Genomic DNA, 18,173 nt, shown 5'->3' on the forward strand with positions numbered 1-18,173 from the left:
GGAGGGGTTGTTGTCACCAAGGTGTGTGGGTGCGGGGGGGTAGGCTCATCCCTAAGTCAGTCGAGAGAGGCACGGAAGAAAGGGCAGAGGGCCGTCGCGCGTGGGAGCGCAGCCGGTGCCGGACTCGCTCGCGCGCCCCGAGTGTAAGGAGGCGGCAGAGGCGAGCGCAGCTACGCCTTGGTGCTGCTGCAGCACCAAAATGGGAGGGCGTGCTGCAAGGGCCAGGAATCAAACCTGGGCCTCCTGCATGGCAGGCAAGAATTCTACCACTGAATCACCTATGCACTGATGGCAAATGCCAGTGGAAGCTGGCACAGCAGAGCTCGCCACCAGCCACCCTTCACTGGTCACAACCTGCCATGGGCCTCCGTCCCATTGGAGCATCCACGAAAGACTGGCCCAATGTGGTGAGCAGAAGGGGAGGCTCTCGTCACGTCGAGGTACCTGGGGCACAGCACAGAGGGATAGCAGAGGGAGAGAGGCCGACTTGTCCCATCTTGTGCTTTCTCAGCTGCCCAGGGCTGAGAGACTGGCCGCCGGGGTCGCCAGGGAAAGTGTGTCCAGAATTGGTGGGTTCTTGGTCTGGCTGACTTCAAGAATGAAGCCACAGACCCTCGTGGTGAGTGTTACAGTTCTTAAAGATGATGTGTCCAGAGTTTGTTCCTTCAGATGTTCAGATATGTCTGGAGTTTCTTCCTTCTGGTGGGTTCGTGGTCTCCCTGACTTCAGGAGTGAAGCTGCAGACCTTCCCTGTGAGTGTTACAGCTCTTAAAGGCGGCACGTCTGGAGTTGTTCGTTCCTTCTAGTGGGTTTGTGGTCTCGCTGGCTCCAGGAGTGAAGCTGCAGACCTTTCTGGTGAGTGTTACGACTCTTAAAGGTGGCGGCATGGACCCAAAGAGTGAGCAGCAGCCAGATTTATTGCCAAGAGTCAAAGAACAAAGCTTCCACAGTGTGGAAGGGGACCCGAGTGGGTTGCCCCTGCTGGCTGCCCACTGCTGGCTTGGGCAGCCTGCTTTTATTCCCTTATCTGACCCCACCTGCATCCTGCTGATCAGTCCATTTTACAGAGAGCTCATTGGTCCATTTTACAGGAGCTGATTCATCCATTTTACAGAGAGCTGATTGGTCTGTTTTGACAGGGTGCTGATTTGTGCATTTACAATCCTTTAGCTAGAAACAGAGTGCTGATTGGTCTGTTTTGACAGGGTGCTGATTTGTGCATTTACAATCCTTTAGCCAGACACAGAGTGCTGATTGGTGCATTTACAAACCTTGAGCTAGACACAAAGTGCTTATTGGTGCATTTACAATCCTCCAGCTAGACATAAAACTTCTCCAAGTCCCCACCAGATTAGCTAGATACAGACTGCTGATTGGTGCATCCATGAACCCTAAGATAGACACAGAGTGCTGATTGGTGCATATACAATCCTCCAGCTAGACATAAAAGTTCTCCAAGTCCCCACTAGACTCAGGAGCCCAGCTGGCTTCACCTAGTGGATCCTGCACCGGGGCCACGGGCGGAGCTGCCAGCCAGTCCCGCACATGCACCCGCACCCCTCAGCCTTTGGGCGGTCGATAGGACTGGGTGCCATGGAGCAGGGGGCGGTGCCTATCGGGGAGGCTCAGGCCAAGCAGGAGCCCACCGTGGGGGGTGGGGTTCGGGCATGGTGCAAGGAGGCGGCTGAGGCCCGGTGAGAATTTGAGCATGGTGCAGGTGGGCCGGCAGTGCTGGGGGACCTGATGCACCCTCCACCACTCCTGGCCCAGGTGCTAAGCCCCTCAGTGCCTGGGGCCAAGCCTGCACCCACCCAGAACCTGAACTGGCCTGCAAGCACCACACACAGCCCCAGTTCCTGCCCGTGCCTATCCCTCCACACTTCCCCACAAACAGAGGGAGCCCACTCTGGCCTCAGCCAGCCCAGAGAGGGGCTCCCACAGTGCAGCAGTGGGCTGAAGGGCTCCTCAAGTGCAGCCAGAGTGGACACTGAGGCCAAGAAGGCACAAAGAGCAAGCGAGGGTTGCTAGCATGTTGTCACCTCTCAATCCCCTCTCTAAACAGGACACCCCAGCTGCTTTTGGGAATTTGGCCAATGACTGCTCTAGCTACTTCTTTCTGGATAGAGGTGATGAATGGACCCTGCAGTTATAGTGTCCTCCAGAGGGGAGCTCTCTAGGCCAGTGAAAGTGGCAGCAGCCTAGGGGTGCTCAGTAGAAGTTGTTAATTGAACTAATTTGGGGTTCCATTTGTAAGACCATCTGAGGCTTGATGGCCTCGATTCTAGAGGAAACAAATTTGACAAGAAGGTTAAAGATACAGGGCCCAAAGGCGAGTAACAGCAAGATGGCTGCCAGGGGACCTAGAAAGAGGAGAAGCCATGTTGCCCAACTCCAGAGGTTGGTATAAGAGTTTGAAATGCGTTGTCTGATACAGAAGATTTTGGCTGTAAATTCCAGGCAGCATCTCATACTATCCCTGACTGGTTAGTGTAAAAACAACACTCTTCCCCTAAGAAGGTGCAGAGTCCTCCTTTCTCAGCAGTGAGGAGGTCTAGGCCTCGGCAGTTTTGGAGAGTCACTGCTGCCAAAGAGTCTATTCGGGATTGTAGAGTAAGGATAGATTTCTTTATTTCTTGTAAACTGTCTGAGAGGCAGATATTGGTTGAAGTTCCACATAAGAAGACTATGCCTTGGCTGGGTAGACAGAAATTTACCCTGGCTTTTACAGGAATAGGGTACACTGTTTTTTTTCCTTACTGCTTCCATCTCTCTTTCTTTCTCTTTGACTTCTTTGTCTCTCTCTCTCTCTCTCTGACTCCCTCTGTGTCTCTGTCCCTTCCTCTCTCTCTCTCTCTCTGACTTTCTGTCTCTTTCTCTCTTTCCTTTCTGCTGGTCTTTCCCTGCCTCTGCCAGCTGCTTATGGTGCTGTTCTCTCCTCTCCTTCCCCATTTTGATGGCTTCAGCAATGTAAGACTGCCACCTCCTTGGGTTTTTGCACTGCGTGCAATAACTCCATAATTTCCTTGTGCTATTTAATTGGGGTTCCCCCAGAGGTTAGGAACTCCCTTTCTCTCCATATTGCAGCATGGACATATAGGATTAGATAAGCATACTTGCTATCTGTATACACATTTATTATTTTTCCCTTTCCCAGTTCTAAGACTCAGGTAATTGCCACTAGTTCTGCTAACTGGGCACTGGTCCCTGGGGGAAGAGGCTTACTTTCAAGTATGGTTACATCACTAACTATGGCATAGCCTGCCCTTCATACCCTATTTTCCACAAATGAACTTCCATCGGTATATAAGTTAAGGTCGGGATTAGCTAAGGGGACCTCTAAGAGATCATCTCGGGCAGCATAAGTCTGGACTATAATTTGTTGGCAGTCATGCTCAATTGGTTCCCATCCTCTGGGAGATAAGTGGCAGGGTTGAGGGCCATGCATGTATGGATTTGAAGCACCAGTCCCTCAAGGAGTAGCACCTGGCATCTAAGTAGGCAGTTGTCTCATAGCCATAAACTTCCTTTGGCACCTAGCATACCATTTACATCATGAGTAGTCCAGACAGGGAGATCCTTTCCTTGTATTATCTTGATAGCCTCTGACACTAAGACGGCCACCGCTGCAACTACCCTTAAACAGTGAGGCCAGCCTTTTGCTACTACATCAATATCCTTACTTAGGTATGCCACTGGTTGTGGGGTTGTCCCACAAGTCTGAGTAAGGACTCCAAGAGCTATCCTTGCTCTCTCTGTGATGTATAAAGAGAAGTTTTGTCCTGTCAGAAGGCTTAAAGCTGGAGCTTGTACTAGGGCCTGCTTTAAGGTTTTGAAGGTTGTTTCTGCCTCTGGTTCCCATTCTACTAGATGAGTATTTTCCCTCTGGGTTTTCTTGATTAGAGTATAGAGGGGCCTGGCTATCTCACTGTACCCAGGGATCTATAGTCAGCAAAAGTCCAAAGAACCCCTGAAACTGTTTTAATGTCTTAGGGTGAGGATAAGCCAGTATAGGCTGTATTCATTCCTTGCTGAGGGCCCTGGTCCCTCTGGCTAAGATTAGGCCTAGATATTTGACCTCCTGTAGGCAAAGCTGGGCCTTCGACCTAGACACCTTGTACCCTTCATTAGATAGAAAGTTCAAGAGATCTAGAGTAGCCTGCTGGCATGAGGCTTCTGAACTGGTAGCCAAAAGTAAATCATCCACATACTGAAGGACCAGAGTGCCTGGACTTGAGAAGTGGTCTAGATCTTTGGCCAGTGCCTAACCAAACAGGTGAGGGCTATCCCTAAACCCTTGGGGCAAGACCATCCACGTAAGTTGGGACATGTGGTCTGTGGGATCCTCAAAGGCAAAGAGAAACTGGGAGTCATATTGCAAAGGAATGCAGAAGAAGGCATCCTTGAGGTCCAGAACAGTGAACCATTCTGCTTCCTCTGGTATTTGAGAGAGCAGGGTATAGGGGTTAGGTACAACAGGATATAGAGGAATTACTGCCTTACTGATGAGTCTAAGATCTTGCACTAGTCTCCACTGACTGTTCGGTTTTTGTACTCCTAGAATTGAGGTGCTGCAGGGACTACTGCATTTCCTTACTAAGCCTTGAGCTTTTAAATGTTTAACAATATCCTGTAATCCTTTATGAGCTTCAGGCCTTAAGGGATATTGCCTTTGATAAGGAAAAGTGGTGGGGTCTTTTAGCCTGATTTGGACTGGGCGGGCATTTTTTGCCCTTCCAAATTGTCCTTCCAATGCCCAGACTTCAGGGTTGATTCCCTCCTCAAGTAGGGGACAACAAAAGGGTAACTTGTTCCCCATATTCATGTAGATAATAGCTCCAGCCTTGGCTAATATATCCCTCCCTAATAAGGGTGTGGGACTTTCAGGCATAACAAGAAAGGCATGTGAAAAGACCAAGTCTCCCAATTACAACTGAGGAAGTGGGAGAAATACCTGGTTACAGGCTGTCCCAGGATTCCTTGGATGGTAACGGACCTTGAGGACAGTTGTCCAGGACAGGAGGTTAATATTGAGAAGGCTGCTCCAGTGTCCAGGAGGAAGTCAATTTCCTGGCCCTCAATGGTTAAACTTAAGAGGGGCTCAGTGAGGGTGATGACATGAGCTGGCACTTGCCCCGGGCACCCTCAGTCCTGTTGTTGGATCATCTGGTTGGGGGCTTCTGACCCAGAGAACCTTTGTCCTCTGGGGCAGTGCACCTTCCAGTGATTGCTTTGGCATAGCAGATATGGATGAGGGTGTGGCTTATTTTTCATTGGACAATCTTTGTTAAAGTATCCTTGTAAACCACACTGATAACAAGCCCTACTATGTGATTGGCCTGCTCCATTTTCTGTCCTCTCTGAACCACCAAGGTTTGTTTGTCTGAGGGCCATGACTAAGGCTACAGCCTTTGTCTGACCTCACTTTTCCTTTTGGGCCTGTTCCTCTTGGTCCCTATTATAGAACACTGAGGTTGCCAGGTTTAACAATGCCTCCAGATTTTGTTCAGGGCCCATGGCTTGCTTTTGGAGATTTCTCCTGATATCTGCAGCTGATTGGGTAATAAACATCTTTCAGAATCAGTTGACCCTTGAGTGATTCAGGTGACAGGGGAGTATATTTTCTTAAGGCCTCCCATAACCACTCAAGGAACGCAGAAGGATTTTCTTCCTTTCCCTGAGTTATGGTGGACATCATTGAATAATTCATGGGCTTTTTCCTAATTCTCCTTAGTCCTTCTAGAACACAGGTCAACAGATGTTTATGACTCCAGTCCCCATGATCTGAGTTGAAGTCCCAGTGGGGATCCATACTGGGGATGGCTTGCTGACCAGTAGGGAATTTGTCCCTTTCTTCAGCTGTCATTCTATCATTTACTTGACTAAGATGCCAGGTATCTCCAAACTCTCAGGCTGCAGCTAAAGCTGCATTCTTTTCATTAAAGGCCAGGGTTTGATCTAACAGTAGCAAGACATCTCTCCAAGCAAGGTCGAAACTTTGCCCTAGACCCTGTAGGACATCTATGTACCTATCAGGATCATCTGAAAACTTCCTCAGATCTGCCTTGATCTGCTTTAAATCAGAGAGGGAGAAGGGGACATGTACCCAGGTTGGGCCAAATTACCCTCCCCATACAGCTTGAAGGGGACATAACCAATAGCCCACGGGGGGTTGTGGTCCTTTGGAGATTTCTTTGCTTATTTCCTTCTGGGCAGGGGAGATCAAAGGAGGATTACCATTAACAGGAAGGGGAGCTATAGGGAGGCTAGGATATGGGAGTAAGCTGAGAGATCCTCCTGTGGGATGTAAATTGTAAGCTTTGCATAGTTGTGTATCCTCCTCCAATGAAAAGAAAGCTTGAACATAAGGTATTTCACTCCATTTGCCTTCCCTCTTACAGAAAAGCTCAAGCTGCAGGACAGTATTTTAATTTGTACTTCCCTCAGGTGGCCATTTTTCCCCATCAGAGAGAGAATACTGGGGCCAGGCCATAGTGCAGAAAAAAAAGAGCCATCTCTTTTTCAGGGTTTGTGGGTCAAATTGGTCCCAATGGCTTAGGATGCGTTTCAAGGGTGAGCCTGTTGATGCCTGAGTATTTCCCATCTGAAAGAGAAAACTGCCCACAGTTTTGGTTTGTTTTGTTTCTCCCCCTGCCCAAGAACCCACAAAAGTCCCTGGACCCTGCTGATCGGAACAGTTGCACTCACCAATGCAGCAGCAGAAACACTAGTTTTCCTCCCAGACCACAAGGAGGACCGAGGAAGGTCAGATTTACTGGCCCTTACTGACGCATTCTCAAAAACCTGCAGGCTTGCCTGTCCTGTTAGTATTGGGACCTTACCTGTGTCCTATAAAGATGTTATGCCCCAAAAATGAAGTGGAGGGCCATATCCTGAGGGAGGGAAGGGATCTCAAGGGTTGGAACAGTGACACTTTTGTCCTCACTTATATGAATAGGAAGGATACAATTTCTGAGGCTCCCCATATCCTAGCTTCAGGAATAGCTTTGTTTAGGCCTACTGGTCTGAGGAGGGATCCTAAAATTCCAGGGAGTACCCCCTACAATGGGGCTTTGGACAAAAATTATGTCTTTCTGATTGGTGAGCCTGGGTGCCTAAAGAAGGTAACAGAGTCCTGGAGTTATACTAGAAATCATTCTTATAGGAAAAACTAGAAAAGCACCAGAGACAGGGAATGATTTCTAGAAGCAGGACTACCCTCATAGAAGAGAGTTGAGAGGAAGTTTGTCTGGCAGGCATTAGGACCCAGGCGACAAGGGTCAGGATAGAGAGGTTAGATGGGCGAGTCTCGCTTGGGCGACATGCCTTTCAGAGTTCCGCTCATGTCCACAGGGTCAACCAACTTGTTGTGGGGACCCCAGAGCTGGATGGCTTTCCTCTCTGTCAACCCTCAGCTCAGCCCAGAAGTACAGGAAAAGCGGAAGCTGGTTCCAGGCAAACCAACGCTCCCAACTCCGAAGAGTTGGGGGTTGTTACAGAGCTGTTTCCCAGAAAGCCTGAAAACCGTGTCTTTAGTCCAGCAGCCACACTACTCGCTTTTAACTGGCCAACAGGTGCCCGGTATTTAGCCCCCAAATTCTAAGGAAAAATGACACAGAATACCAAGTGAAAGGGGTCCGATGGCATTCACCACTTGGCAATGGGCGATAGTACCATCTGGGTTGCCAAAATGTGTCTGAAATTGGTGGGTTCCTGGACTGGCTGACTTCAAGAATGAAGCCGCAGGCCCTCGTGGTGAGTGTTATGGTTCTTAAAGATAGAGTGTCCAGAGTTTATTCATTCAGATGTTCAGATGTGTCCGGAGTTTCCTCCTGCTGCTGGGTTCGTGGTATCGGTGCCTTCAGGAGTGAAGCTGCAAACCTTTGCAATCAGTGTTACAGCACTTAAAGGCACAGCAGACCCAAAGAGTGAACAAAAGCAAGATTTATTGCATAGACTGAAAAAACAAAGCTTCCAAAGTGTGGAAGAGGAACTGAGTGGGTTGCCGCTGCTGGCTGCCGACTGCTCGGTTGGGCAGCCTACTTTTATTCCCTTACCTGACCTCATCCACATTCTGACCCACTGGTCACCGCCTGCCGTAGGCCTCCATCCTATTGGAGGCTACAAGACAGGCTGGCCAGATGAGGCGGACAGAAGGGGAGGCTCTCCTCACATCCAGGCACCTGAGGAACGGCGCAGAGGGAGAGCAGAGGGAGAGAGGCCGCCTTGTCCCATCTTGCGATTTCTCTGCTGCCCAGGGTCGAGAGACTGCCTGCTGGGGTCTCCAGGGGAAGGACCAGCCGGGCCTGCGCCCAAATGCCAATTTGGGCAGGTGAGCTCTGGCGGGCCTTGCTGAGCGCGGATCCCCGGCACAGACCCAAAGTTTTTGTGTTTTGTTTTTGTTGTTTATTTGTTTCTTCCATGAGGCGTATTTTTTTCACCAACGTGGGGCCAGCCTTTTCACTTGTGTGACCAGCAGGTGGGAGGCAAGATGGGTGTGTCAGCGAGCGGGGGCGGTAAGGGGGAACCGGACTCGCAACCCTGGCGTGCGGCGCAGAAAAGCAGAACAGGTGCGTGGGCGCCTCGCTCCTGCGCTCTGACCCACGCCACCGGCTCGCACTTGGAGTGCGGCCCCCTGGGCTGGTAGGGAGGCTGGAGCGCGAGAAAGGAGCGGAGGAGCGCTTCGGCAGAGCCGCAGCTGGCTGACCCTGGAGAAGGCGCGCTGGGTGTGGCTGGGACGGCCCAGGCCGCGGCTTCCCGCGTGGGGATGCGCTGTGGCGCAGAGCTGGTCCCGGCGGGGCCGGGCGTTTGTGGGCGGGTGACGGGGATCTAGGGCTTCCGCTCGTGATTCCTCTTGGGCTGTCTTTTCGGGTTTGGACTCGCCTGCCAGGCTGTGTGCAGGGTTCCCGCTGCCTCTGGCCGGCAGGCGTCCGGGCTGCAGGTGGGCCGGCAGGCAGGTGTTAGCGGGAAGGGAGCACAGGTAGCGAGGTGGGATCGGCGACCTGGCTAGGGTGTCGGGAGAATGGAATGCGCGGCCGGGGTCCGAGGGGTCGGAGGAAAGGACAGGATGTTGGATGGCGTGCCTCTGGTGGGAGACGTGTGTGCGGCTCCACGAGCGAGTCGCTCGCTGCTGTTCCGCGGTCAGAAGTTGGAGGGTGAAACCGGGCGGGCTGTGCAGGCCAGGACGCCTCTGGGCAGCGCAGCGGCGATTCAAGGCGGTGGGCGGTGGGCGCAGGCCTGTGGGAGGAAGGAGGGAAAAGGAGGAATAGGGGAAGAATCTGGGCTGTGTCTGTTTGGACGAGTGAGGAGAAGGCGGGTGGAGGAGATAGGCAGGGAAGAGCGTGGAAGGTGGTCGCGGTCGCTCGCTGTGTGTGGGGCCAGGGAAGAGGGCGTGTGAGGTGGTGGGGAGGGCGTCTGTCCGAAGGGCAATGGGTAGAGGGTCGCGGGCGCTGGCGCATGGTCCTGGGCTGTTTCTGCGACAGCCGGCGGGTGGGCAGGAAGAACGGACGTGCCTGAGAAGCGGCGGCGTTTTGGAGGCTTGCTTCAAGGGGGCTGGAGTCTGGAGAGCGGGCAAGGGCTCAAGGCAGGAAGCGGCCAAAGGTGCTCCAGGGTTGCCATGGGCGTTGCCCTCCGGCGGGCGGGCCAAAAGGTCGGCTTGTCAGGAGTGGGATTCGAACCCACGCCTCCAGGGGAGACTGCGACCTGAACGCAGCGCCTTAGACCGCTCGGCCATCCTGACGGCGCGCCGGGGCGCGTCGCTGCTGGCATGGCTGGGACCCGGCGCGGACGCCTGCGCCCTTGGCCGGCGCCTGTCTGGGTTCGGAGCGCAACCGACGGACCGCGCGGGCGGAGCGGGCGCCAAGTGAACGGAGCCGGCTGGCGTTGGCGTGGACGCCCCCGCGTCCCCACCCCGGACCCAAAGGGTCCGCGTGGGGCCGGCCGCCGCCGCCGCACGCCCCAGCCCCCGCGCCTCCGCTCGCCGAACCCCGCAGGGCGTGCGCCCACCGCGTCCTAGGAGCAGCGGCCTGACTGTTTCGCCCGCGCCTCCTCCTGCCCCGGCGCGATCCCCGCGTTGGAGACAGCAGGCAGGGCGCACGGGCAGGTTCCACGCCGCTCCGGTACCTGTCGGGGTCCGGCTCCGGCTCCGGGTCCCAGCGGGATCGCAGGGTGCTTTGTTGGGTGTCGGGGTAGGTCGTGCCAACGGTGGCGGGGGGCGGGTGGCAGGTGACGGGTGGCGTGTGGCGGGTGGCGGGTGGCGGGTGGAAGGCGAGCACGCGCCCGGCCCCTGCCGTCGGGGGAGGGGATCAAGGCAGGGCTAGGCGTCCGCGGTCGGAGTGGGGTCTGGCGTCCCGGCGACCGCCGCCGTCGTCCTCGTTAGTATAGTGGTGAGTATCCCCGCCTGTCACGCGGGAGACCGGGGTTCGATTCCCCGACGGGGAGGCAGCCGTGCTTTTTGGGCCGCCGCCTCGGACCCAGCCTGTGGGCCCTCCTTCTCCTTCCTCCGCCCTCCAGCTAGTCGCAGGGCGCCATCTCGGGCCTGGCCTGCCTGGCCCCTTGGACCCCTGGGCCCTCTGGGCCCCCTGGGCCTCCTGGGCCCCCTTGGCCTCCTACCTTTTCTTCTCGCCCGCGGCTTGGTCGCCGCAGCCGGGCGGCCTCCTCTGGCCCCCACGGCGCCCAGAGAGCTGCCGGCCCAAAGTGGGTGTCGGAAGAGGCTTTCTGCGAGGCACAGGGCCCGGCGCCCGGTGGGAGGCGGAGGAGTGGGGACCCCGTCGGCGCCGGCCGTGTCGCCGCCGGGCACCTGGTGGGGAAGGGCTCTGGCGGCCCGGGGCGGCGAGGGAGCGAGAGCGCCCCCAGAGGCAGGCGGGCGGAACCGGGCAGCCGCGCTGGCCTTGCACCGGTGGGGCGCGGGGCGGCCTTTGGCGGGGCCGCGGCAGCGCGGAGCTGCGGGCGGGCGGACGGACCGGGCGTCGGGGCCGGGCTGCCCCGGGCGTCGGCGGCGCGCTGGTGGGAGCCCCGGGCCGGCGTGGCGGGGCTGCCCGCGCCGTGCGGCGTTGGTGGTATAGTGGTGAGCATAGCTGCCTTCCAAGCAGTTGACCCGGGTTCGATTCCCGGCCAACGCAGCGGGCGGACCTTTTGCGGAGGTCCCCGTCGCGGAGCTCGCGTCGCAGCTTGGCCTGTGGCTGCGTGCCTGTGCGCCCGGGAAGGAGGCGCGCGGTGTTTGGAGGGTGTGCTGCGAACAGGGCCAGAGCTGCTCGTGAGGGCAGGCCGGTTGCCGCCGGCGTCGCGGGGGCCGGTTGCGGGTGTTTGTTTTAAACCGAAGCAGGGGACAGGCGCCCAGGTAGCGCCCAGTGCTGGGGCCAGAGGCGCTGGGGCCAGGAGGCGCAAGCCGGGCCCTGAAGCCGCCTCTCCCTGGTGGTCTAGTGGTTAGGATTCGGCGCTCTCACCGCCGCGGCCCGGGTTCGATTCCCGGTCAGGGAAGCCTTCCTTCTTTGGCTCTGCCTGCCAACTGCCAGGCCCCTTCACACCTCCCCTTTTGACCAACAGGCTGGCTCTCTTGTCCCGCGCCCCAGCCACAACCTCCCGCGGCTTCCACGTGCGCCCCAACGCTCCCCGCCTACCTCCACCCATCCCTCCTTTTGGCCTCGCTGGCGCCACCTTCGCAACATCAACTTCACAGCCCTTCCTTGTCAGGTGCTCGCCTCGCTCCCACTCTTTCTCAGCGGCAAAGCCCACTGGCCAGGTCAGGCTTTCTCCTCCCATGGCCGCCAGGTGACCCGCCACCACCACCACCGCCACCCTGGCACTCTCGGATGGCCACGGAATGGGCCAGGACTCTCGAGCGGAGCGGCTTCTGCCAAGCCAAGCCAAGCCGAGTGGCTGACGGGCCACTTCTCTCTCGGCTGCGGGGGATCTGCGCCTAATGGTTGGGCCACCCGCCAGAGCCACTCATGTCAGCAAGCGCACTGGCTTTCCCAAGGCGTGCCAGACCCTGAGCGCGGGATCCGTGATTGGGCTCCACGGGTGTCAGCGGCTTTGGTGGAAATGGCAGCGGAACTTGAGGAGCCGAGACCACGGGCCATAGCGCTAGGGAGGCAGAGCTGCGACAGTCACCCTGGCAGCATGACTATGTTTTTCTTCATGCGGACATGATATCGATGGGATTCCTGTGACGTGTGGTAACGCGTGTACATCGCGTAGTGATCGATGGTCAACTGAGGGGATGTGGGACATCCATCCCGTGGGCATCTGTCATCTCTACCTGTTGGGAGCATCTCAGGTGCTGTCTTCCAGGAGCTCTTCGGAAACAAGCACTAGTACATCGCTGTTACCCCTAGTCGCCCTACTCTGCCGTAGAACATTATTGGGACGTATTCCCTCCATCCAAACGCATGCTCGGACCCATTTCACCAACCTCTCTTCACCGCAGTCACCCACACACCCTCTCCAGCCTCTGGTGTCTATCGTTCTACTCTCTACCTCCACAAGGTGAACATTTTGAGCTCCCAGGATTGGAGTAAGAACCTGCCCTCTCTGTCTTTCTGTGCCCGGCTCGTTTGATGTTCCATCGTGACCTTTAGCTCCGCCTCTGTTGCTGCAGACCAGAGGATTTCGTTCTTTTCTATGGCCAAATAGTATTCCATGGTGTCTATATGCCACATTTTTGTTAATCCATTTCCCGGCCGATGGACACTTAGGTTGTCTTAGCCACATCTCCCCTACCTGCACGTCCTTCACGGGCTCTCTGCAAGGAAGGAGAAAAATATGGCTCTTTTTGCCCGACCTCGCAGGCAGTCAGACCTTACCGTTGTCTTCCCCTGTTCCCTAAAAGTCGCTGTTATTCTATTCTTTTTCAAGGTGCACTGATTTCATGCTGTTCAAACACACATGTTTCACCGTCAATTTGTAGAGTTAACACAATTGTCACAGCGGTCCTGAGGTGACGTACATCCTCAGCTTACGAAGATAACAGGATTAAGAGATTAAAGTAAAGACAGGCGTAAGAAATTACAAAAGCATAATTTTGGAACTGATGAATGTCCGTATTGAAATGAAATCTTCACAATTTACGCGCCTCTGCCGCAGCTCCAGCCGCTCCCTCCGTTCGGGGTCCCTGACTTCCCGCAACATACACGTGCATGTGCGTACACATGCTCCCGCTCACCGTCGACAGGTTTGAGATTCTCGCCTATTCTGGATGTGAAAATGAATCTTGAGAGGTCCCATTAGTCAGACCAACCTGGCCACGGGCATTGAAGCGTGGAGATGCAGCAGTTCGTGGGAAAACCCAACGGCCAGGCTGACCAAAGCGCACGTGCGGGGTTGGGGTTCCTGATAGAATTCTAGCCGAAGTTTGCTTCCCATTGCCTGACCTACGCTCTCTATCGTCTCTCCAAATGTCAAGGAACATGTGCAGATGGTACCTATCCCCAGCGCCAAGATTCGCTGTGGGACTTTTTTCCCATCCCCTCCTTAGCACAGATGAGCCCAGTTCTCCAACCCTCTATTCAACCCGTATTGATCTTATTGTTTGGCTGATTCCCCAGGTCAATGGCAGAAGTCAGTCGACTTGTTGCCAAAACCGCTCTGTAGGGGCAAAGTAGACGTCCAACCAACTGCACAAACCTGTCCCGTGTCATTCGTGGGATCTTGGCACAGTCGGATCACCTGCAGGGACCAGACCCTATCGGGGATAGAGATGTTTGCCATCCCCACGGGAGGCTGGCTTGCTTGCCAGCGTGATGTGGGTGGATGTCAGGATGTCAGTGGGTGACAGCGATGGACAAAGGTGTCTGTTCCCGTGGCTGGCGTCCACCCTAGCCCGGGGCAAAGGGCTGACACCAAGGAAAGGAGAGAAGCATGTCACGTGCTGGGAGCTGGAAGAAGGAGTCCACGGTGTCCAGGGGGTGCACAGGGCTGGCTGGTCAGATCTGGGAGTGAGGCTGTCCAGTCAAACGGAGGTTGTGCAGATGCCTGGGGCGTTAGGGCACCTCGCGGGCTGCCTATGCCATAGGTCGGAGGGGTCCCAGCTGGTGGCGGAGCTGGCGTGAGTCTGAAGAGGCTGAAGGGGGCCAGGACTGGGGAATATGAGTCGTCTGAGAGAGGGGAATTGACGGCGAGAGGGAGAGTTGGCTGTGCGAGACAGAGACAGAGAGATAGAGACATAGAGACAGAGAGAGAGAGACAGAGAAAGACAGAGTGAGAGAGAGAGAGTGAGAGTGTGAGAGTGTGTGTGTGTGTGTGTGTGTGTGTGTGTGTGTGTGTGAGTGTGTGTGTGAGTGAAAGGGCGGGTGGGGTGAGACAAAGGTGGGGGAGGGAGGGCTGAGCCTGAAGGCTGGTGGGAACAGTACATTTTCAGCCGGTTGGTCTGGGCAGGAGCGAAGTGTGTGTGGTCAAAGGGGACCCGCGCCGGCGAGACTGGGATGCTGCTTGGGCTGGGCGGTCAGAGTATGGAGTGGGGCTGGGGTGAGGTGGCAAGCAGCCCAGGGTGGGAGAGACATCGTGACAGAGCGACTGGAGGCCACGTCCCACGTCCCAAAAGGGTAGGGCATGCAACTGGACCCGAGACATAAATAAGCCGTCTTCAGGACGCACATTCACGTCTCAGGCATGTGTCTGGGGCTGAGATGAAAAGAGGTCCGAGGGAGAGAAAGAAGGCAGCATCCTCGACTAAAGTGGTGGATTGGGGTTAGGTTGGGAGTTGCGACACGGCGGTGGTGGTGCCGGCAGAATGAGGGGAGAGAGTGTGGAGTAGCCGGAACACGGTGAATATAGACGGTGCACATGCCACGCGTACACTCGTGTGGTCGCGTTAAGGACTGTGTGACCAACTAGGGGAAAGTGATGAGTTACTCCCCGGAGTCGCGACTTCCTTCCTACTGGAAGGGCAACCATGGCATCATTTGCTGGATGTGGGGAGCCAGCGAGGGGGAGAGAGAGAGAGAGAGAGAACGAGGTCGAGGTGGTGAAATGTGAAGAGAAGAGGTGGGGCGAGTGGCTGCAAGCCCGTGGTGCCTGGCGGTGTTCCGTGAAGTGAAATGCGTCGGGCAGAGGCGGTGGCAGGGCAATGAAGAGAAACAGGACCAGGAGGCTGCTAAGTTCTGGTGTCTGGCGCGCTGTCGTGTTCGGAGGGGTTGTTGTCACCAAGGTGTGTGGGTGCGGGGGGGTAGGCTCATCCCTAAGTCAGTCGAGAGAGGCACGGAAGAAAGGGCAGAGGGCCGTCGCGCGTGGGAGCGCAGCCGGTGCCGGACTCGCTCGCGCGCCCCGAGTGTAAGGAGGCGGCAGAGGCGAGCGCAGCTACGCCTTGGTGCTGCTGCAGCACCAAAATGGGAGGGCGTGCTGCATGGGCCGGGAATCGAACCCGGGCCTCCCGCGTGGCAGGCGAGAATTCTACCACTGAACCACCCATGCACCGATGGCAAACGCCAACGGAAGCTGGCACAGCGGAACTCGCCACCAGCCGCCGTTCACTGGTCACCGCCTGCCGTGGGCCTCCGTCCTATTGGAGCGTCCACGAGAGGCTGGCCCGATGGGGCGAGCAGAAGGGGAGGCTCTCGTCACGTCGAGGGACCTGAGGCGGGGCGCGGAGGGAGAGCGGAGGGAGAGAGGCCGACTCGTCCCATCTTGCGCTTTCTCTGCCGCCCAGGGTCGAGAGACTGCCCGCCGGGGTCTCCAGGGGAAGGACCGGCCGTGGCCCGCGCCCGAATGCCCGTGAGGGCAGATTCGCTGTGGCGGGCCATGCTGAGCGCGGATCCCCGGCACAGACCCAAAGTTTTTGTGTTTTGTTTTTGTTTGTTTGTTTGTTTCTTTGTTTGGGGGGATGTTTTTCCCCCTCCCCCCCAGCCCCCGCCGGACCGGCCTTCTCAGTTGTGTCACCTGCAGGTGGGGGTGGGGGGCGTGGTGTGTCAGCGAGCGGGGGCGGCGATGGGGAACGGGTCTCGCAGCCGTGGCCTGCGGCTCAGAAACGCAGACCAGGTCCGTGGGCGCCTCGCTCCTGCGCTCTGACCCACGCCACCGGCTCGCACTTGGGGTGCCGCCCCCTGGGCTGGTAGGGAGGCTGGAGCGCGAGAAAGGAGCGGAGGAGCGCTTCGGCAGAGCCGCAGCTGGCTGACCCTGGAGAAGGCGCGCTGGGTGTGGCTGGGACGGCCCAGGCCGCGGCTTCCCGCGTGGGGATGCGCTGTGGCGCAGAGCTGGTCCCGGCGGGGCCGGGCGTTTGTGGGCGGGTGACGGGGATCTAGGGCTTCCGCTCGTGATTCCTCTTGGGCTGTCTTTTCGGGTTTGGACTCGCCTGCCAGGCTGTGTGCAGGGTTCCCGCTGCCTCTGGCCGGCAGGCGTCCGGGCTGCAGGTGGGCCGGCAGGCAGGTGTTAGCGGGAAGGGAGCACAGGTAGCGAGGTGGGATCGGCGACCTGGCTAGGGTGTCGGGAGAATGGAATGCGCGGCCGGGGTCCGAGGGGTCGGAGGAAAGGACAGGATGTTGGATGGCGTGCCTCTGGTGGGAGACGTGTGTGCGGCTCCACGAGCGAGTCGCTCGCTGCTGTTCCGCGGTCAGAAGTTGGAGGGTGAAACCGGGCGGGCTGTGCAGGCCAGGACGCCTCTGGGCAGCGCAGCGGCGATTCAAGGCGGTGGGCGGTGGGCGCAGGCCTGTGGGAGGAAGGAGGGAAAAGGAGGAATAGGGGAAGAATCTGGGCTGTGTCTGTTTGGACGAGTGAGGAGAAGGCGGGTGGAGGAGATAGGCAGGGAAGAGCGTGGAAGGTGGTCGCGGTCGCTCGCTGTGTGTGGGGCCAGGGAAGAGGGCGTGTGAGGTGGTGGGGAGGGCGTCTGTCCGAAGGGCAATGGGTAGAGGGTCGCGGGCGCTGGCGCATGGTCCTGGGCTGTTTCTGCGACAGCCGGCGGGTGGGCAGGAAGAACGGACGTGCCTGAGAAGCGGCGGCGTTTTGGAGGCTTGCTTCAAGGGGGCTGGAGTCTGGAGAGCGGGCAAGGGCTCAAGGCAGGAAGCGGCCAAAGGTGCTCCAGGGTTGCCATGGGCGTTGCCCTCCGGCGGGCGGGCCAAAAGGTCGGCTTGTCAGGAGTGGGATTCGAACCCACGCCTCCAGGGGAGACTGCGACCTGAACGCAGCGCCTTAGACCGCTCGGCCATCCTGACGGCGCGCCGGGGCGCGTCGCTGCTGGCATGGCTGGGACCCGGCGCGGACGCCTGCGCCCTTGGCCGGCGCCTGTCTGGGTTCGGAGCGCAACCGACGGACCGCGCGGGCGGAGCGGGCGCCAAGTGAACGGAGCCGGCTGGCGTTGGCGTGGACGCCCCCGCGTCCCCACCCCGGACCCAAAGGGTCCGCGTGGGGCCGGCCGCCGCCGCCGCACGCCCCAGCCCCCGCGCCTCCGCTCGCCGAACCCCGCAGGGCGTGCGCCCACCGCGTCCTAGGAGCAGCGGCCTGACTGTTTCGCCCGCGCCTCCTCCTGCCCCGGCGCGATCCCCGCGTTGGAGACAGCAGGCAGGGCGCACGGGCAGGTTCCACGCCGCTCCGGTACCTGTCGGGGTCCGGCTCCGGCTCCGGGTCCCAGCGGGATCGCAGGGTGCTTTGTTGGGTGTCGGGGTAGGTCGTGCCAACGGTGGCGGGGGGCGGGTGGCAGGTGACGGGTGGCGTGTGGCGGGTGGCGGGTGGCGGGTGGAAGGCGAGCACGCGCCCGGCCCCTGCCGTCGGGGGAGGGGATCAAGGCAGGGCTAGGCGTCCGCGGTCGGAGTGGGGTCTGGCGTCCCGGCGACCGCCGCCGTCGTCCTCGTTAGTATAGTGGTGAGTATCCCCGCCTGTCACGCGGGAGACCGGGGTTCGATTCCCCGACGGGGAGGCAGCCGTGCTTTTTGGGCCGCCGCCTCGGACCCAGCCTGTGGGCCCTCCTTCTCCTTCCTCCGCCCTCCAGCTAGTCGCAGGGCGCCATCTCGGGCCTGGCCTGCCTGGCCCCTTGGACCCCTGGGCCCTCTGGGCCCCCTGGGCCTCCTGGGCCCCCTTGGCCTCCTACCTTTTCTTCTCGCCCGCGGCTTGGTCGCCGCAGCCGGGCGGCCTCCTCTGGCCCCCACGGCGCCCAGAGAGCTGCCGGCCCAAAGTGGGTGTCGGAAGAGGCTTTCTGCGAGGCACAGGGCCCGGCGCCCGGTGGGAGGCGGAGGAGTGGGGACCCCGTCGGC

At 58.1% G+C, this 18,173-nt stretch overlaps 8 non-coding genes across 8 annotated transcripts; 4 read left to right on the forward strand and 4 right to left on the reverse strand.

Annotated features, from left to right (window-relative positions):
- Window positions 1–213: 213 nt before the first annotated feature.
- Window positions 214–284, reverse strand: TRNAG-GCC (transfer RNA glycine (anticodon GCC)). Its single transcript has one exon. It is a non-coding gene; the product is annotated as a tRNA-Gly (tRNA).
- Window positions 285–9,653: 9,369 nt separating this feature from the next.
- TRNAL-CAG (transfer RNA leucine (anticodon CAG)) lies at window positions 9,654–9,736 on the reverse strand. Its single transcript has one exon. It is a non-coding gene; the product is annotated as a tRNA-Leu (tRNA).
- Window positions 9,737–10,365: 629 nt separating this feature from the next.
- Window positions 10,366–10,437, forward strand: TRNAD-GUC (transfer RNA aspartic acid (anticodon GUC)). Its single transcript has one exon. It is a non-coding gene; the product is annotated as a tRNA-Asp (tRNA).
- Window positions 10,438–11,045: 608 nt separating this feature from the next.
- Window positions 11,046–11,117, forward strand: TRNAG-UCC (transfer RNA glycine (anticodon UCC)). Its single transcript has one exon. It is a non-coding gene; the product is annotated as a tRNA-Gly (tRNA).
- Window positions 11,118–11,403: 286 nt separating this feature from the next.
- On the forward strand, window positions 11,404–11,475 carry TRNAE-CUC (transfer RNA glutamic acid (anticodon CUC)). Its single transcript has one exon. It is a non-coding gene; the product is annotated as a tRNA-Glu (tRNA).
- A 3,859-nt stretch (window positions 11,476–15,334) lies between these two features.
- TRNAG-GCC (transfer RNA glycine (anticodon GCC)) lies at window positions 15,335–15,405 on the reverse strand. The gene has a single exon. It is a non-coding gene; the product is annotated as a tRNA-Gly (tRNA).
- Window positions 15,406–17,055: 1,650 nt separating this feature from the next.
- On the reverse strand, window positions 17,056–17,138 carry TRNAL-CAG (transfer RNA leucine (anticodon CAG)). The gene has a single exon. It is a non-coding gene; the product is annotated as a tRNA-Leu (tRNA).
- Window positions 17,139–17,767: 629 nt separating this feature from the next.
- On the forward strand, window positions 17,768–17,839 carry TRNAD-GUC (transfer RNA aspartic acid (anticodon GUC)). Its single transcript has one exon. It is a non-coding gene; the product is annotated as a tRNA-Asp (tRNA).
- Window positions 17,840–18,173: the final 334 nt, after the last annotated feature.

This window comes from Gorilla gorilla, chromosome 1, assembly GCF_029281585.2.
Source record: "Gorilla gorilla gorilla isolate KB3781 chromosome 1, NHGRI_mGorGor1-v2.1_pri, whole genome shotgun sequence".
In the NCBI taxonomy this organism is placed as follows: domain Eukaryota; kingdom Metazoa; phylum Chordata; class Mammalia; order Primates; family Hominidae; genus Gorilla; species Gorilla gorilla.